The sequence below is a fragment of the Pinus tabuliformis genome, chromosome 3_2 (assembly GCF_031772625.1).
Source record: "Pinus tabuliformis cultivar Carrire ecotype Pingquan chromosome 3_2, CPIR1, whole genome shotgun sequence".
NCBI lineage: Eukaryota > Viridiplantae > Streptophyta > Pinopsida > Pinales > Pinaceae > Pinus > Pinus tabuliformis.
In genome coordinates, this window is record NC_142302.1 from 168,808,323 (window position 1) to 168,828,394 (window position 20,072).

General features: G+C 41.8%; 1 protein-coding gene across 1 annotated transcript in view; it reads left to right on the forward strand.

Annotated features, from left to right (window-relative positions):
* Window positions 1-20,072, forward strand: part of LOC149180331 (uncharacterized) — a 234,497-nt gene that overhangs the window by 38,075 nt on the left and 176,350 nt on the right. The gene's annotated exons all lie outside the window — the stretch shown is intronic.

Below are 20,072 nucleotides of genomic sequence, written 5' to 3' on the forward strand. Positions count from 1 at the left end.
GGGGATTTTTTCTTAGTAGACTTCCCGCCAAGAAGTCCGTTTCCTTATTGCCTGAGCAACAACAGTAAGAAACAATGAGGAGCAGTTCGACATTTTCGTGGCAGAGATGGCAACCAGTGGGCTGAGAGATCAGGACAGGTTGGATGGGGCATCCAACTACGTCATCTGGAAGGCAAGGATATCATTCCTTCTAGATGAACATTCTCTCAAGACCTATGTCGACAACGCGGTGGTTGTGCCTGCAGATGCAAATCCGCTGAAGAAGTACCAGGCGGAAATGACAAAGGCCAAGAGGATGATCCTTGATGGAGTAAAGGATCATGTGGTTTGTTATGTCACTAATAGAGGGATTACTAAGGAGATGTGGGATGCCTTGGCAACACTATATCAAGGATCTTTCGAGCAGCGGAAGATGTACTTAGAGCAGAAACTGAGATTTGCGCAGACGCTGAAGGAGGAGCGCATAGATCCGTTCCTCACGAAGTTTTAGGAGACCCTGGGACGAGTTAGCAGCTGTGGGGTCTACACCTCAAGGGTCTGAGATGGTAAGACTGGCTCTAAATTCTGTTCCTGAAGATTGGCAAGTCTTTGTCAAGAGTATCCTAGGCAGGCAAACTTTGCCAAATTGGGGTGAGATGTGGGAAACTCTCAAGCAAGAGGAGTTCAGGAGAGACTTGGTCAAGTGTAAGCTTGATGGAAACAACAGTAGTGGCTCGAAGCCCAAGGAGGAGGAAGAAAATGCAGCGCTCATCCAAGGGACAGGAGGAGCAGCGGAGGTGGAGGAAGGACGTCTTGAAGATCAAATGCTTCAAGTGTGGTGAAATGGGTCACTACGCAACACAATGTCCTCTCAAGAAGAAGGACAAATATGAGAAACAAGATCCGAAGGCTGCACCCGCGAAGATCAAGGAGGAGTTTGCCATGACAACCGAGATACCTCTAGGAGGGAGGTGGGATGATTTGGAGCTGTAGTTTGAAAGAGCTACAGATGTGCAGGATCCTTGAGGAGTCCACCTCTCGGATCAATTCCTTGCTACAGAAGCCCATATTAGTAGTAGCAGGATGGACTAAGTGGCAGATGTTGCAGAGGAGTGTTGGAGCGACAGATGCAGTGGCTAGAACGCCAGTCTGAGCAGCGTAGTGCAGAGTTGCAACAGTGCTTGGAGGTACAGTGCAGCAGCAGCAACAACGCAATGGCTTTAGACGGATAGCGTGGGAATAACAGCAGTCAGATCTTCAACATCGAGATGCATCTATGCTGAACACTTGTTCAATAATTTGGGATGTTTTTCCATTGCTGATGTAGTAGCAGCAATAGGTTGCAGTGAAGGGGCAGCTGGTAGTGGCAGTGCTAGCAAAAACACGGATGCAGAAATTTAGAGGGAGCTGTAGTCAATGTTGATAGTGGTAGTGTTAGCAACAATATAGTTGCAGCAGCAGCGCAGTAGTTGGTGGACAACATGTCAGCTAGGTTGCACGAAACGGGGAAACAGGTACGAGTTTCTGAAACGGGAACTGATACGAAACGTGACCTCCCCAAATTTTGGAAATGGGAAACGCGAATATATATATATATATATATATATATATATATATATATATTAGGACATTTAAGAAATATGTGCAATCATAAAGCATATATGATACATTCTAATTTATTACATTATGATAAAATTGTCAATTGTCAATGCATAAACTATAAGTCTCTAAATTTACATCACATTTACTCATGAATGCTCACATAATGAAAATAGAAATATCCAAAATCAGCCACGAGAAATTTCTAATTTCTTGTCTCGTGCTTGATTGGGAGTCTCCTCCTACATAGTCGAACAACCTTAGTGCTCTTGATTAAATACAAGTTTCATACCCTAGTACCCTATATGCTCTTCATTATTGGGAGTCTCCCCTGCATAGAGGGCTTGGTTCTCTTGATTAAATACAAGTTCCATACCCTAGTACATGATAAAATCCAATGGAAACATTGCAATCCCCCAATCTTGAAATCTTGAAAAATAGATAAGTCTGCTGGATTTTGAGTGAGATCTAAAATTCTACTTTCTCCATATGAAATCCAATGAGGGCGAAACCACTCTCAAACATCCTAAGTCATTTCATGGTAATGTTAAAAATTTAAGTAAAAGGATGAAAATGAAAAATAAAGGAGAATATCACTTTTACTTTAAGAATTTAACATTACCATGAAATGCATATCAAGTTATCAACACTAGGGCAAAAGTTCACTTTTATAACTTTAGGCAGGCATTTAGAAACAACTAGAAGTCACTAGGATAACCTAAAAATAAATTAGAAAACAAATTAATTTAAAAAAAAAGCACAAGTAAAAAGTTGAAACGTGAGTCGTACGGCCCTGAAACACGTTTCAGGCCGTACTGGCCAAGTTTCAGTTTTGTGAAACGTGGCAGTACGACCTGAAATTCGTTTTAGGGCCGTACCATACGCGTTTTGTACCTGTTTCCGTACGGAAACACCCCCTTGCCCTACGTTTCCTGCAACATAGCATGTCAGATATCAACAATGCAGAGGACGATGTTATGAAGTCAGGATGATGCTTCAGTGGGAGGCATTGCTAGAGCGCATTCCTCGCTAAGAAAGAGTCTTGATTTCTGGTAGCATCGGATGTGATCTAAGTCTCAAATTGTGCAAGGATCCTTGGGCACATGTATTCTAAAGAAGCCAGAATGTGTTTTGGGAAATTCCACCTGGAGACAATTTTATTAAAATAACTAATTATTTTTAATGGGTCCCTAAGTCTAAAAATTAGGAAATTAAAATAATTAATGGGTATTAATCTAACTGTGAGTGTAACTTCTAGAAGAAGATGAGGATCAAGTAGAAATGATCTTAGCCATTGATTAGCTTCTAATCTGGGTCGTTGAATGTCAACAAGGAGATTATTTAAGGAAGCTTAAGGGTCATTTGGAAGACACATAGAGAGCTGATCAGTAAGATCGAATTGCTGAAGCTAGAGGCAGTGCAGTGATTTTCATAGTGATCAAGCAGAGAGGGGCAGAGAGAGTCTTGGTTGGAGGATCTTCTCCTGAGCCAAGAGTACTTAGTAGAGAGGCAAAGAGACACATAAAGGAGGCAACAAAGTTGGCTGAGAGGGTGACGCAGAGCTAGGAAGGGCTCACGTAGGGCTCGCGCAAATCAACGTAGAAGCCTTCCACGCAGAGGTCCGAATTTGCATAAGAGCTCACTTGGCATTTGACAGTATCTTTTGGTACCTAACAATGTTTCTTGTACATGGCAATTTCTTAATAATAACAATGTGGATGTTGGCTTGATGATCTACTATGATTGTGACAGTTGATGTGACAGAGATTCTCTTGACAGCGCATTGGATATGTGACGATGGTCTATTGACAATGGTGATTGTAATATTTCTCAATTGTAACAGTGAGCAATTATAGATCGCAGAGTGGTCAGAGATAATAGTGGCTTGGTGATTGAGTAGAGGCAAGATTGGGTTTGAGGTACGATTGTGCAAATGCTAGATTGAGCAGAGTTGAGCAGTGACACTGCCATGATTTGACAGTGATACACATACCAAGTAGAGCGCCAAAACCTTCATTATAGTTTCTTTATATTGATTTAGAGCACAGGGGGATCCAGTCTAAAAATTGTGAAACGTGGTTCGCTGGCTAAATAGGGTGGTTGGGTGGTGCAAGGTAGGAGAGTGGAGTCTCCTTTAGGTTGGAGCCTGAGAATACTTCAGGGCGGCAGGGTGGTGCTAGGGTAGGTTGGAGCCTACACAGGGTGTTGGAGCATCTGTCCAGTTGCAACTGGTACACATGGTGTTGGAGCATTTATCAGGTTGGAGCCTGAGGTCTAGTGCGTTGAAACGTCTTCCTAGTTGCAGTTGGGTAAATAGGGTGTTGGAGCATCCTACAAGTTGGAGCCTATAAATTTGGGGGTTGGAGCCTCCTTCAGTTGGCGCCGAAAACTTGATGTAATTATTTTTGAAAGACAAATATTAAGAAGCATTTAGTGGTTTTTGACCTGGAGGGGGTTTTTCAAATTTCCACCCAAAAATGTCTGTCTATTGTCTTTCTTACTGCGCATTGTTGAGTGGTGTTGTTTATTGTTTATGTTGATGAAATATTAAAAATAATTAATGCTTTGAAAGATGAAAAATAACTAATGCTTTGAAAAATGAAAAATAACTAATTGTAAGTGAAATACTGATTCATTTGCCTCTTAGTATTTCCAATAGGGATGTTATTGTAACTTTCTTTTGACATTTTGTTTTAAATCCTTTTCCAAAAAAAAGGTTCATTTGTAACGATTTGGGAAGAACATCGTTCCCATTTTGAGGGACTCACTTGTAAGTTCTTTCTAAAGACCACTTTCTATCACTCATTTTTATAAGGGAGACCTAATCTAATAAAGAGCAATGTTTTGTGGGAGTTAAGGGGTTCTTTCCCTGTAGGCATCCCCTTCCCTATTTCAGGAAGACCTTTGTTTGTGTTGCTTGAGTGGTTCTTTTTTAACCAAAGGAGAGTAGATTAACAATCTAGTGTATCTAATTTCTTACTTGCATTTATGCCATTTATGTCATACAATTTAGTCTAATGTGCTCTTCTTTACCTGTGCAACATCTCCATTGAATGGTCTCATTCGTTTAGTTTAGTTTCTTACTTGTTAATTTCACTTTATATTCCATTTTTTCCATTTCCATGTAATTGGTTTAACTTGTAAGACTTACTTGTGCATCTCTCATTCCACTTAATTGGATTTGCTTTGCTTTCACTTCTCAAGCATTTTCTATTTGCAAGCAATCTTTCATTAGCAATTTTGGCCTTTTGGCAATAATAATTGACCTCCAACTTAGGTTGGTTGAAGTAGTAAATAGGGATCCTTGATCCCCTATTGTCTCCTTCCTATGATATCAGGGCCCCAACTAGAGTAAGGTTTGTGAAAATTCCTTAAACTGGAATCCATATTGCAGCAACTGATGATATTCTTCCTACTTGTTAGATGTACATGAACAAGTTATTTGTAGTTTCCTACCGCAAACATCAAAATACATACACTGTAGCCTACACCATTTAAATAATATGCCGAAACAAGAAACTGAACAATAGAGAAACATACAACACAAATGACATTGTTGTTTTTCGACAAATGTCCCCGGAAAAATCCAATACGGGAAATCCGGTGTAGTAGATCTGATGGTTTTTATTATTACGCTGAAATTATTTCTGAATACAACTTCTAGATACCTTTCTGGCAATCCAGTACAGAGAATATCACTCGGCAGAAGAAATTAGTGAGATTACCTCACTCTATACTACAAGTCCTGACTGATCTGGCAGCTGAACCAATGAGTTGCCCGGCTACTTCTGCGATTCCCCTGCGTGGGCCTGCCTTTTGGAGTTGATTCCAGCCCTCCTGGCCCAGAAACGTCAACCTCCTCAGCATATTCGAACTTCTGCATGAAGGCTCTGCGTTGCTTTACATGCGGCCTGCATGTCACCCTTTCTAGCCTTTGCGTAGCCTTCCCTGTGTGTCTCTTTGCCTCTCTACTGAGTATTCTTGGCTCCAGAGAAGATCCTCCAGCGAAAACTCCCTCTGCCCCTCTCTGCGTGATTACTACAAATCATTGCGTTGCCTCTAACTTCAACAATTCGATCTGACTGGTCAACTTTCTGTGTCTTCCAAATGACCCTCAAGCCTCCTTAAATAATCTTTTCGTTCATATTCAATGGCCTAGATTAGAAGCTAATCAATGGCTAAGATCATTTCTGCTTGATCCTCGTCTTCTTCTAGAAGTTACACCCATAGTTAGATTAATACCCATTAATTATTTTAATTTCCTAAGTTTAGACTTAGGGTCCCATTAAAAATAATTAATTATTTTAATAAAACTGTTTTCGAGTGGAATTTCCCAAAACGCTTTTTGGGTTCTTTGGAATACATGTGCCGAAGCCTCCTTGCAAAACTTGAGACTTAGAGCACATTCGATGCTACTAGAAATCAACACTCCCTCTTAGGAATGTGTTCTAGCAATGCCTCCCACTAAAGCACCACCTTGACTCCATATGATCGTCCTCTGCGCTGTTGATGTCTGATATGCTGTCCACCAACCACTGCGCTGCTTAGACTTGGCATTCTAGCCATTGCATCTATCACTCCAACACTCCTCTGCACCATCTGACACTTAGTCCATCCTGCTACTACTGATCTGGGCTCCCGTAGCAAGGTATTGATCCGAGAGGTGGCCTCTTTAAGGATCTTGTCCATCTGCAGCTCTTTCGAACTATAGCTCCAAATTAGCCCACTTCCCTCTTGAAGGTTTTTGGCTTTCATGATGAACTCCTGCTCCTCGATCTTTGTGGGTGCAACCTTTAGATCATGCTTCTCATCTTTGTCCTTCCTGAGAGGATACTGTGTTGCATAGTGACCCGTTTCACTACACTTGAAGCATTTGATCTTCGAGATGTCCTTCTTTCGCCGCCACTGCTCCTGCTGCCCCTTGGATGCAAGGACTGCAGTCTCTTCCTCCTGCTTGGGCCTCGACCCACTATTGCTGCTTCTGTCAAGCTTACACTTGACCAAGTCTCTCCTCAACTCCTCTTGCTTGAGAGCTGCCCACATCTCATCCTAGTTTGGCAAAGTCGCCCTGCCTAGGATACTCTTGACAAAGACTTTCCACTCATCTGAGACAGAATTGAGGGCTAGTCTAACAAACTCGAACCCTTAAGGTGTAGACCCCACAAATGCTAACTTGTCCCGGGTCTCCTAAAGCTTCGTGAGGAACGGATCTATGCATTCCCCTTTCGGCATCTGTGCAGATCTCCATTTCTGCTCTAAGTACATTTTCCGATGCTCGGAAGATCCTTGATATAGTGTTGCCAAGGCATCCCACATCTCATTAGCAGTCCCTCTGCTAGCGATGTGACAAACCACATGATCTTTTACTCCATCCAGGATCATCCTCTTGGCCTTCGTCATTTCTGCTTTGTACTTCTTCAGTGGATCTTAATCTGCAAGCACAACCACCACGCTGTCAACATAGGTCTTAAGAGTGCTCATATAGAAGGAATGGCATTCTTGCCTTCCAGATGACGTAGTTGGGTGCCCCATCCAACCTATCTTGATCTCTCAGCCCATTGGTTGCCATCTCTGCCAAGAAAATATCTAACGCTCCTCTTTGCTCTTACTATTGCTGTTCAACCAATAAGAAAATGAACTTCTTGGCGGGAAGTCTACTGAGGAAAAATTCCCTCTCTGTGCTTCTCCTCTCTCTTCTGATGCCTTTCTCCCCAACAAAACAACTTGCAGAAAAACTGCGTCCCACCAATGCTTCCTCATGCTGAGGCTTAACGTTGCTCGCTTTGCCACGACAAGATTTCAATTGGAAGCCCTTCCTCTCTGTCGACTCACTCGGAGAGAGACTGCCTCGAAATTCAGCCCTCCGGCTTGGACTTCACAAACCCCTCTGGGGATTCGAACTGCTGCTTCCTGCAGCTATTTCGATCTTCTTTTTTGATCAACGTTGGGTTCTCTGGCACTGTTCTTCTTGCTTCACTTGCACTGCTATGATACCATGTGAAAATTCCTTATACCAGAATCCCTACTGCAGCAATTGATGATATTTCTCCTACTTGTTAGATCTACATGAACAAGTTATTTGCAGTTTCCTACGGGAAACATCGAAATACATGCATTGCAGCCTATACCATTTAAATAATATGGCGAAACAAGAAACTGAACAATAGAGAAAGATACAACACAAATGACACAGTTGTTTTTGGACAAACGTCCCTAGAAAAACCCAATACGGGAAAATCGGTGCAACAGATTTGGGGATTTTTATTATTAAGCTAAAGTTATTTCTGAATACAACTTCTGGATGCCTTGCTGACAATCCAGTACAGAGAATATCACTCGGCAGAAGAAATTAGTGAGATTACCTCACTCTACACTACAAGTCCCCCCTGATTCGGCAATTAAACCAATGAGTTCCCTGACTACTTCTGCGCTGCCCCTATGTGGGCTTGCGTCAGCCTCTAAGGCACTGCGTCACCTTTGCTGGGAATCGATTTGCCTTCTGGGGTTGATTCCAGCCCTCCCGGCTTAGAAATGTCTGCCTCCTCAACAAATTCGGACTTTTGTGTGAAGGCTCTACACTTCTTTGTGTGGGGCCAGCATGACCCCTTCCTGGCTCTGCGTCACCCTCTCTAGCTTTTGCGCTGCCTCCTCTGTGTGTCTCTCTGCCTCTCTGCATGATCACTACAAATCACTGTGCTACCTCTAGCTTCAACAATTCGATCTGACTGATCAACTTTCTGTGTGTCTTCCAAATGACCCTCAAGCCTCCTTAAATAATCTTCTCGTTGACATTCAACGACCCATATTATAAGCTAATCAATGGCTAAGATCATTTTTGCTTGATCCTCGTCTTCTTCTAGAAATTACACCCACAGTTAGATTAATATCCATTAATTATTTTAATTTCCTAAGTTTAGACTTAGAGCCCCATTAAAAATAATTAATTATTTTAATAAAACTGTCTCTGGGTGGAATTTCCCAAAATGTTTTTTGGGTTCTTTGGTATGCATTTGCCCAAGCCTCCTTGCAAAATTTGAGACTTAGAGCACATCTGATGCTACTAGAATTCAACAAGGTTTGGGGAAATTTGTTTTAGATTCTAGGACTAACTCACTAACCTAGGCTAAAATTTACCAAGACTATTTCACTACATTACAAAGCATGATTGATATTTGGGTTTGTGCTTCATTTACTCTTTCACTTCGCAAGTATTATTTATTTTAAGCAATCATTATTACTTGAAGTATCTTTGTTGAGCACTTTATTACATTTTCAAGTATTCTTAAGTTATTGTGTGAAATTTCCATGGTTGCAATTATTGGAATTTAATCTTTTATCTTCCAGAGTTTATTTGTCTTCTGTAATTTTATTTACAACAAATAACGATTAAATCACTATTGTAACCTTCACAAATAAAAACATTGCAGAAGATAAAATACTGGCACTGAGAAATATGCACACACAATAATTTTGACACCATTATTTTTGGACAAATTTCCTTAGAAAAACCCCAAAGGGAAAGCTAGTGCAGCATATGAGAGTTCTATTATTATTAAATAATTTGAGAAATATTACAACTGGTTGCCTTTCATTGGAAAACCTCCGGCGAATGATAATCTGCATTGACAAAAACAACTGGAGATATTGTCTCCCTTTGCAACTGATCTGGCCTCTAGCTAATTTGTACTCCTTCCCGACACTCACATTCCTGCCCAGAAATGCGCACTATTGGCTCTGGAAATAGTCGTATTGCTCCCCTCTACCTCCTAGACCCACTCGCTCTACCTCTAGGAAAAGATAGATCTGGCCACTGGCACCTGAAACGTGGTCTCTCTATCAACTTGCACTGGGAAAACTGGCTACTCGCACTAGTTGATGTGGCCTCCTTTGTAGATAAATCGATCCTCTTCCTGCCTCTGAAAACTGAAAATCACTGTGGAAATTTTCTCCGGAAAATTTCCTCCCAAATCTCTACTAAATACCTAATTTTCCTCCCAAATCTCTGCTGAATACCTCACTGCTGATGTCTCCCTAGCTTCCACTGCGCCCTTGCTGAATCACTGCAATTGGGTAAGTTGAACTGCTTGAATTCTCTTGAATGCACTCTCGAATGCCATCGACCTTGCTCATATAATCTTCTGTTGGGCAGCCAACGACCATGAACTGCTTGAATTCTCTCGAATGCACTCTCCAATGCCATCGACCTTGCTCATATAATCTTCTGTTGGGCAGCCAACGACCATGATCACATCTCAATCGATGGCTATGATCATCTTGACACTATCAAATGACTTTTCTAGAAGTCTTTAGAGCAAAATCGACCTCCCTCAATTAATCTGATTTAATTAACTACTTTTCTTATTAGACTTGGGAAAGTATTTAATTATGCTAATTAATTTAATTGAGGTGTCTCTAAGGCTTTTCTCGCAAAACCTTTCTGGGTTTTGGAGATACTGTGTTCCTTGGCCTCTTAGACACCACAGAGACTAGAACACCTGTCCACAGCTACCTCAAAAAACTAACATATTGTACTTGCTAATTATTATTATTTGCCATTTTAATTTGAAAGCATTTATCTTTTGTGACATCTTTGCATTTCTTTCCAAGCACTTCTCTTCAAAGTTATTATCTTTACTTGGAGCATTTACTTAGCAAGCACTTGTAATTTGGCACTGGTCTTTTACTTAATCTTGTAATACTTGTGGATGTGTAATACAGTAATACTGCTCATGAATGTGTTTTGGTTCTACATAGTTGAAGTATATCTTGGTCATCTTTCACTACCTCCTAGAACTTAAACTTAATTAGTTGAACTTTAGATAATTTGTACAGTCCACCCCCCTTGGCTTTTCTATTAGTAAGCCTAGATGGAAGAGTTGAGAACTGAGTGACAACCTCAACTCGAGACTTGTACCCATGGCCACACTAAGTGCAGTTGAAGGTTTTCTCCACAATAATCCCAGGTATGGATTAAGGCGACAACACACCCCATTGTTTGCTTGAACAACAACATTGGAAGAGCCAGGATTATGGCTGTTGCTCCTTTTATCTGTTGTTGTCCTTGCATTAGCATGTTGGTCATTTGTTGCTGTCCTTGGAGTATTGTGTTCAATAGGATACCGGGATATTGTTCTCCTTGCCCTCTTCTTTCCCCCATAGTTGTACAGTGGGTAATCCTTTTCTTTCATACTGTAATGTTGTTTGTATCTGTTGGAAGCATACAAGGCTAGTGCACTCACAAGCTGGCAGGATGCTCAACATTGATACCACTATAATGTCCTAGGTAAATTTTGCCCTTAGGGTTTTTTATTCAACTTAGGATTTTCAACGGAATTCATTCACGTATTCAACAATGGGTATTCCTTAATTTAATAATCATTCAATAATAACAGTGATCATACATGAATATTCGAAGCAATACGATTCTCCTCAAATCCACCATAACTAGTGCTGACTTCCTAGTAAACAAGGAATGCAATATTCCACCAAGTACAATACTTTTTTTTGTGTGGTTCACAGACACCGGAGATTGGTAGCCGCTATGTCCACGTAAACTATTCGGGCAGATCCATCTGAAAGGATTATTGATTTGGGGTAGCATCGAATGTGCTCTAGCCACGAAATTTGGTGGAGAGGTTGGGGCACATGAGATCTCCAATACCCAGAAAGGGTTTGGGCAGATTCTAAACAGATCAAGAGATGTTAAAATAATTAATATTTTTAATGGAGTCCCTAAGTCTAAACTTAGAGAAAATAAAATATTAATGTGTATTAATATGAATCTGTGTTAGAATGGTCCAAAAAGACATGGATCAAGCTAGATCTAATCTTTAGCCGTTGATTAGGGACTCAATCTTAGCCGTTGAGATGTCAACAGAAAAAGTATAAGAGGAGGCTTGAGGGGCACTTGGAGAACATACTGAGGGAGACCAGTCAGTTCAATTTCTGGAGCAGGGTTTGCTGAGAAATTGAACCAGTGGTCTTGGGAGAAGTCAGGAGGCAACAAGTACGGAACAGAGAGACGGGAGATCAACGCAGAAGAGGCAGACGCAGAGCTAGAGGAAACCACGTAGATGCAGCAGAGACTGCACAGAGCCAGAAAGGCTTGCGTCATCCACGCAGAGGCTGCAGGAGTGACGCAGAAGCCTAGAGAGGCTGCGCAAAGCCTCAGTAGGCTGACGCAGAGGGTTTCAGTCTGTAACATAGGTTAGTAGGGCCTACATTGGGTTTAGGAAAGTGCTGGAAGTTTGTCTATCTGTGGGTAAGTCAGTTTGGCACCTTGTTGTACAAGAAACTTGCTGAATAATAAAATCCTCCCTTGCTGCACCGGTTTTCCCACATTGGGTTTTTTCTGGGGACATTAGTCCAAAATAACTGTGTCAATGTGTGCATATTTTTGTTTCTGTATTACGATGTGATATCTGCAACAATATTTATTTTAATGTTTGTTGAAGTAATTTCATGAATAACTTATGATGAAATAAGTAGGAAAAGTAAATTAGTTGCTGCAGTGATAGAATTTTCACATGGTATAAGAGCAAGTAATCAGAGACAGAAAGGGAAAATCAGTTATGGGTCAGGACCACAATGTAGAGGCATCCACCTTAGGGGACTCACGCAGATTTTCAGAAGATTGCACAAGAGAGAGATTTCGATTTCTCTATGTTGGCTTCCAAGTTGGAAGAAAAAGTGGCGTGCATAACTAGTGCTACATTATCAGAAGTATGGTATATAGACAGTGGAGGCTCGTGGCATATGACGGGAATCAGGGAGTGTCTCTCAGAATGAGAAGAGAAGATAACTTTTAGATCACCATGGGGAACAAGGCAAAGTGTACTCCAGTAGGAAAGGGTACCATAGTTTTTCAGACAGAATCGGGAGAGTGGTTCCGTGCCACAAATGTGCTGCATGTGCCAGGATTGGGGATGAACTTACCTTCCGTGTCACAACTATAAGGCCAGGGCTATAATGTCTACTTCATCAAGGAAAAGGTATACATCAAACACCCGAGCTGGAAAAAGAAAGTGCAGATCGGGATCAAAAGTAATCGGTTGTACAGATTACAACTAGAATCTCTAATGGCACTAATAGGCAGTCATGGGGACAAAGACTTGAACGAACTATGGCACAGAAGGATGGGTCACTTGCACCATGGAGCTCTAAGAATTCTTAGGAGCACTGTAACAGGGGTTTCGGATCTGAGTATGGAACGAGATGATGTATGCAGGGGATGTGCTCTAGGAAAGTATGCCAAGGCGACATTTCCTAGGAGCAACTACAGGGCCAAGAGTGTACTAGGATTGATACACTTAGATATCTGCGGACCTATGTCCGTCAAAGCTCTCAGCGGTGCTGAGTATTTCCTTACTTTCATTGATGACCACTCGAGGAAAACTTGGATCTATTTTTTGAAAACCAAGGATGAGGCTTTCAGTCGATTCAAGGAGTTCAAGGCTCTAGTGGAGAATCTGACAGGTAAGAAAATAAAAGTCTTGAGCTCAGATAATGGTGGAGAATATGTCGATAAGGACTTCACTGATTTTTGCACTAAGGAGGGCATCAGAAGAGAGTGGATAGCTCCCTACAATCCGGAGTAGAATGGGGTGGCAGAAAGGAAAAACAAGACTATTGTAGAAGCAGCTAGGGCCATGCTGTATGATCAGGATATGCCAAAATCACTGTGGGCAGAAGCATGCAACACAATTGTCTATGTTCAGAATAGGACTCATCGGGCGTTGGGCAAGATTACTCCAGAGAAAGTCTTCATTGGGAAGACACCTGAAGTTAGTCATTTAAGGATATTTGGGAGTTTGGCATATTGTCGCATACCCGAAGAAAAGAGGAAGAAGCTGGAACAGACTGCAGAAAAGGGGTATCTGGCAGGATATAGCGAGAACGCTAAGGCATACGGGATCTGTCTTCCAGGGAGCAGGAAGGTAGCAGTTCGACGAGATGTAAAGTTCATGGAGGACAGAGCTTTCAGAAGATCTCGTGAAATGCCTTCCAAGGAGTAGTCGAAAGAGGATTCGTTGGTCATGCCTCTTCAACCAACGAAAGTGAAGAATACTTCCTCAGATCAGGAAGATTCTCAGGATGAGGAAGATGAGCAAACAGAAGCACCTGTTGGCAGAGGAAGAACCAGCAGGGAACTTCGTCAATTCTGCGTGATGTAGAGAACTTCATCGGAGAGCCAAGGAACAGTGGAAGGGAGCGAAAACAGCCAGACAGGTATCGGGCGTTAGTAGCTCAGGATGGAGAGCCTGCCAACTTCAAGGAGGCATCTCAGCATCAGGTCTGGCTAAATGCGATGGTGGAGGAGTATAACTCCATAATGGTAAATGATGTCTGGGAGGTGGTGTCAAAGCCTCAAGACAAATCTGTGGTAGGTTCAAGATGGATCTACAAGATCAAATATGCTGTGGACGACAATATTGAAAAACACAAAGCCAGGTTTGTGGCTAAGGGGTATGCTCAAAAGGAAGGGATTGACTATGAGGAAACCTTTGCCTCGGTAGCTAGGTATACATCTATTAGGACTGTGATATCTCTTGCAGCCCAGATGGGATGGGAGATCCATCAGATGGATGTCAAGACGACATTTCTGAATGGGGTAATAGAAGAAGAAGTATACATTGAACAACTAGAGGGCTTTGAAACTCATGAGAAGAAGTCTCATGTATGCAGACTGAAGAAAGCCTTGTATGCGCTGAAGCAGGTACCAAGAGCATGGTATGGTCGAATAGATGGCTACTTGCAAAAGATGGGGTTTGTTAAGAGTGACGCGGATCCGAATCTCTACTATCTAGTCGTAGAGAGCGAGCCACTTATCTTAGTATTATATGTGGATGATCTCTTTTTGACAGGATCATCCAGACTCATTGAAGACTGCAAGAAGAATCTAGCTACAGAGTTCGATATGAAGGATCTGGGACGAATGCACTATTTTCTAGGGTTGGAAGTTTGGCATCAAAAAAGAGAAATCTTCCTTGGGCAAGGAAGGTATGCTACAAAAATTCTGAAAAGGTTCAGGATGGGAGACTGTAGACCTATGGCTACGCCAATGATCACCAACTGGAAGAATATTGATGCATCAGAAAACAAGGATGTCGATCCCACCCTATACTGACAACTCATAGGGTCCCTGATGTATCTAGTTAATACTAGGCCAGAAATTTGCTACGTTGTCAACACTCTCAGTGAGTTCATGGTGGAACCAAAGAGGGCTCACTGGGCAGCAGCCAAGCACGTTCTCAGGTATTTATAGGGAATAGTTGATTATGGGCTCTTGTATAACAAGGGGAAGGATATCAAGTTGAGTGGATTTACTGATGCAGATTGGGTAGGAAGTTCAGTGGATCGGAAAAGTACCTCTGGGTACTGTTTCAACATTGGATCAGGAATAACCTCCTGGTGCAGTAGGAAATAGAAGTCCGTGGCTCTGAGCTCGTCTGAGGCAGAATATATGGCAGCAAGCACAACTTTGTGTGAGGCCATATGGCTTAGAAAATTGCTGGTAAACCTATTTAGAAGAAATATGGAGGTGACCAGGATCATGTGTGATAATCAGAGTTGCATCAAACTCTTTGAGAATCCAGTATTTCATGATAGGTTAAAGCATATTGATATCCGGTGTCACTTTGTCAGAGATTGTGTCCAACGTGGAGCTGTACAGTTGAGCTACACTCCTATAGGGGAACAAGTGGCAGATATCCTCACTAAGGCCCTTGGAAAGTCAAAATTTGACTACTTCAGGGAAAAGATGGGGATGGTAAAGAACCCCTTTCAGAAGTAGTGTGTTAGCAGTACGAATGAAGAGGGAGTTGCAGTGCAGATGCAGTGTTGGGAGAATAGACCAATAACATCACAAATGCAGAGGAAGTTGCAGTGCAGATGTAGTGTTGGGAAAAAGGACCAACAACAGCACAGATGCAGAGGGAGCTGTCGTACATATGCAGTTGCAGAACCATGGGCAACAGTGTTGATTTGAGGTAGCATCGGATGTACTCTAGCCACGAAAATTGGTGGAGAGGCTATAGCACATGAGATATCCAAGACTTAGAAATGGTTTGTGCAGAATCTAACCAGTTTGGGAGATATTAAAATAATTAATATTTTTAATGCAGTTCCTAAGTCTAAACTTAGGAAAAATAAAATATTAATGTGAATTGATATAAAACTGGGTTAGAATGTTCCAAAAGTCATGGATCAAGCCAAATATAATCTTAACCATTGATTAGAGATTTAATCTCGATCGTTGATGGACCAACGAGAAAAGTATAAGAGGAAGCTTGAGGGTCAATTAGAGAACACACCAAGAGAGATCAAGAACTCGATTTTCTTGGGCAGGGTTTGCTGAGGAAATTGAGTGAAGTGATCTGAGTTGCAGTTAGTACTGGGAGGATCAATGCAAAAGTTAGTACTGGGAGGATCAATGCAAAAGTCGGGAGAGGTTGATGCAAAGCCAGCTAGAGGCCACGCAGAGGCAGCTAGGAGCTACGCAGAGGTAGAGAGGGCCAGCGTGTGAGACGCAGAGGCTCCAGAGGCTGACGCAGAGCCCCGAGAGGCTGACTTAGTACTGGGAGGATCAATGCAAAAGTCGGGAGAGGTTGATGCAAAGCCAGCTAGAGGCCACGCAGAGGCAGCTAGGAGCTACGCAGAGGTAGAGAGGGCCAGCGTGTGAGACGCAGAGGCTGACGCAGAGCCCCGAGAGGCTGACGCTAGGCCATATAGGTTGACGCTGGGCCAGGGAGGTTGACGTACCCTAGAGGCAGCGCTGGGAGATTTTTCGTGGGATAGACTGGAGTTGGAGAGTTGGATAGGGTGACACAGCCCTTATCAGAGTGATGTAGAGCAGCAGAAGCTACATTGTTGCTGTGGGATTGTTCATCCAGTGATTTAGCCAGAATATCTGTCTCCGACTGAGAGGTACTATTGCCGAGGGCATTCTCTATTGGGTAAGCCATTTCTGGCACCCAGGTTGTATTCTGAAACTGCATAATAATAAAACCCTCTGAATAGCTGCACTGGTTTTCCCGCATTGGGTTTTTCCGGGGACATTGGTCCAAAAATAATGGTGTCATGTGGTGTGTTTGTTCTTGTTTTTTTTAGTTGTTGATCTGTAATATGTTGAGCATGCACTGGTGTTTATTTTCAGTATTTACTTTGTAAATAACTTGTTAAAGAAAAATTAACAAGTAGGTAGAAATAAATAAAAAAAAGGCGCATCAAGGGTTTCTAAATTAAGTAAACTTAGAAACTTCAACAAGATGGGGATGGTAAAGTACCCCTTTCAGAAGTAGTGTGTTAGCAATACGAATGACGAGGGAGTTGCAGTGCAGATGCAGTGTTGGGAGAAAGGACCAATAGCAACACAAATGGAGAGGAAGGTGCAGTGCGGATGCAGTGCTGGGAGAAAGGACTAGCAGTAGCATGAATTGCAGAGGGAGCTGTCATACAGATGCAACAGTTGCAGTGGTGGAACCATGGGCAGCAGTACAATATGCAGCAGTGCAGAGGATGTTGGGCAGGGAGGCCTAGCATCAGCACAGGTATCGATGCCGGATGATCATAGTAATACTTAGTGAGGAGTATTGCTAGAGCACCGTCCTCGCTAAGAGGGAGTGTTGATTTGGGGTAGCATCGGATGTGCTCTAGCCATGAAATTTGGTGGAGCGGTTGGGGCACATGAGATCTCCAATACCCAGAAAGGGTTTGGGAAGATTCTAAACAGATCAAGAGATATTAAAATAATTAATATTTTTAATGGAGTCCCTAAGTCTAAACTTAGAGAAAATAAAATATTAATGTGTATTAATATGAATCTGTGTTAGAATGGTCCAAAAAGACATGGATCAAGCCAGATCTAATCTTAGCCATTGATTAGGGACTTAATCTTGGCCGTTGAGATGTCAACAGAAAAAGTATAAGAGGAGGCTTGAGGGCCACTTGGAGAACATACTTAGGGAGACTAGTCAGTTCAATTTATGGAGGGGGGTTTGCTGAGAAATTGAACTAGTGGTCTGGAGAGCAGTCAGGAGGCAGCAAGTACGAAACAGAGAGACGGGAGATCAGCGTAGAAGAGGCAGATGTAGAGCCAAAGGAAGCGACACAGAGGCAACAGAGATTGCGAAGAGCCAGAAGGGCCTGCGTCATCCACACAGAGGCTGCAGGAGTGACGCAGAAGCCTAGAGAGGTTGCGCAGAGCCTGAGTAGGCTGACGCAAAGGGTTTCAGGCTGTAGCAGAGGTCAGTAGGGCATATGTTGGGTTTGGGAAAGTGTTGGAAGTTTGTCTATCTGTGGGTAAGCCAGTTTGGCACCCTGTTGTACAAGAAACTTGCTGAATAATAAAATCCTCCCTTGCTGCACTAGTTTTCCCACATTGGGTTTTTCTGGGGACATTAGTCCAAAATAACTGTGTCAATGTTTGCATATTTTCTGTATTACGATGTGATATCTGCAGCAGTATTTATTTTAATGTTTGTTGAAGTAATTTCATGAATAACTTATGATGAAATAAGTAGGAAAAGTAAATCAGTTGCTGCAGTGATAGAATTTTCACAGGGATCACTTCCCGGCTCATTAGTAAAGCCAAACCTCAAGAACGTAGAGGAGAATTGACCGTATGACCTCCCATTAGCAAGGTGCTTTAATGCCGAGAACTCATTCAATTGAGCTAACCCTTGGGGCTGCACCAAGTACAATATTGTTCACAACTATCAATGCTTTGACAAACTAGCTCCAATATTAAACCAAAATTAACAGATTTCTACTAATTGCAGCTTTACCCTAGTCTCCTACAACAGTGACCTGGACTGCCTTGTATTAATTCGCAGACCTGGAAGAACAATTACCATAAGCTTGGCTAACTTCCTGAGGGTGCCTGCAACCTAGATATGTAGCCTTGACCATGTTTGTAATCAACTCGTAGTGGAATAGATGCTCTAATGATCCGCAGCCCCAGGAGGGCCGAATACTAGTCTGCTGCATTCAAAAGGGTTTGGTGTTGTGTTTTACTGCCTCGGAATTAATTTGCAGCTGTAGGAGGGCCGGAACTACAGACTGGTGCTCCTATGTCAGTGGAGAATCCCAACTATGCTTGCGTTGTCCTAAAAATTTAATTCATCCCATAGTTTGGGTCACCTTCAACTGGAAATACCACTGAATTGTTGCTATACCAAACAGTGGCCAGATCCCAGGATTTTGCCAGACAAAATAACAGAAGATAAAAAGGGAAGATAACTAAATAGGGTGGAATCTTTCACCGTCTAAATTAGTAGAGTAATAGGGGTCTTAAAACCCTCAGAGCCACAACTCAGGAACTGATGTATTTTGATTCAAATTGATGATGCCAAATTGATTCCAACTCTCCTCTATTTATAGATTCCTTCATGGATTCTCAAATGTGCGGGCTTGTGAATGCAACCCCCGATTTGGGCTTTTGCTGCCCCATCCGACCCAAAATTTACACAATGTTGCCCCAAACATTGGAAAAATTGGGTTTTCCCCCTTTATCAAGACTCTAACCTACAGGATTGGATAGGCTCTTTCATCCTCCCTTAACCAATCAATTGGGAGAGGACATTACATACCAACCATTTAATTTATATATATGGCTGTGCTAGTTTTATCTCCTTAAGGATGCCATTCACACATCCTTAAAATATATCCTGGAGAAAAATGCTTTCGCGAGCTTCCAGGATCCAATCCCAGATTGGAAAAATTGGTTTTAGAGACTTGCATGAGCTTTCAAATTGTATTGCCAGTTTTGATTACTTCTCTTTGCTTGTGCAAAAATAGCACGTAGAATGAATTTTAGTTGAAAATTTTATTAATGCCGTCTATATTAGCATTTAGTCATTATTGCAGGCATAAATGTATAGACAGAATTTATTCCGGACTGTTTTTCCCAGAACTCTTTTGTAGATGGCATTTTGATGTTAGTTAATTTGTTTTTCTTTTTCATGTCAAGATTATATATTGTGGAAGTATTGTGTGCGTTTTTCTTGTCAAACCTGTTATTTACCAGGAAAATATATAGGTAGAGTTTGACTTTCCAGGCAATTAAAATTTTAATTTAAACATTGCTTATTTTATGGATGAAATGATTCACATAGACCTATAATTATTCTAACATTCTTATATCCGATGGTTGTTCTTGCTTCAGCTGTTGTTGGTGGAAGCTGATGGGTAGTTATATGATTTTCTTTCTTTTGCCTGGATCCTCAAATGCAAAACCATTTTGAGTCAGTTTCTGTTAAAATGTAAAGCAAAGTGTGATCATAAAATAAAGTCATCATTGCCTCTTGAAGCTATAAAATATGTAATCGTAAATGGTTCACCAGGCAACTAGATTTTTATTTCATTCATTGGTCATTGTAACTGACATTTAGATTGCTATAATTAGTGAAATGTTTTTTTCTTGCTTGAGCTGTCCTTTGCGAAAGTCATTCAGATGTTATTCATTTTATTTTGCTTTGTTTGGTTTAACAATTAAA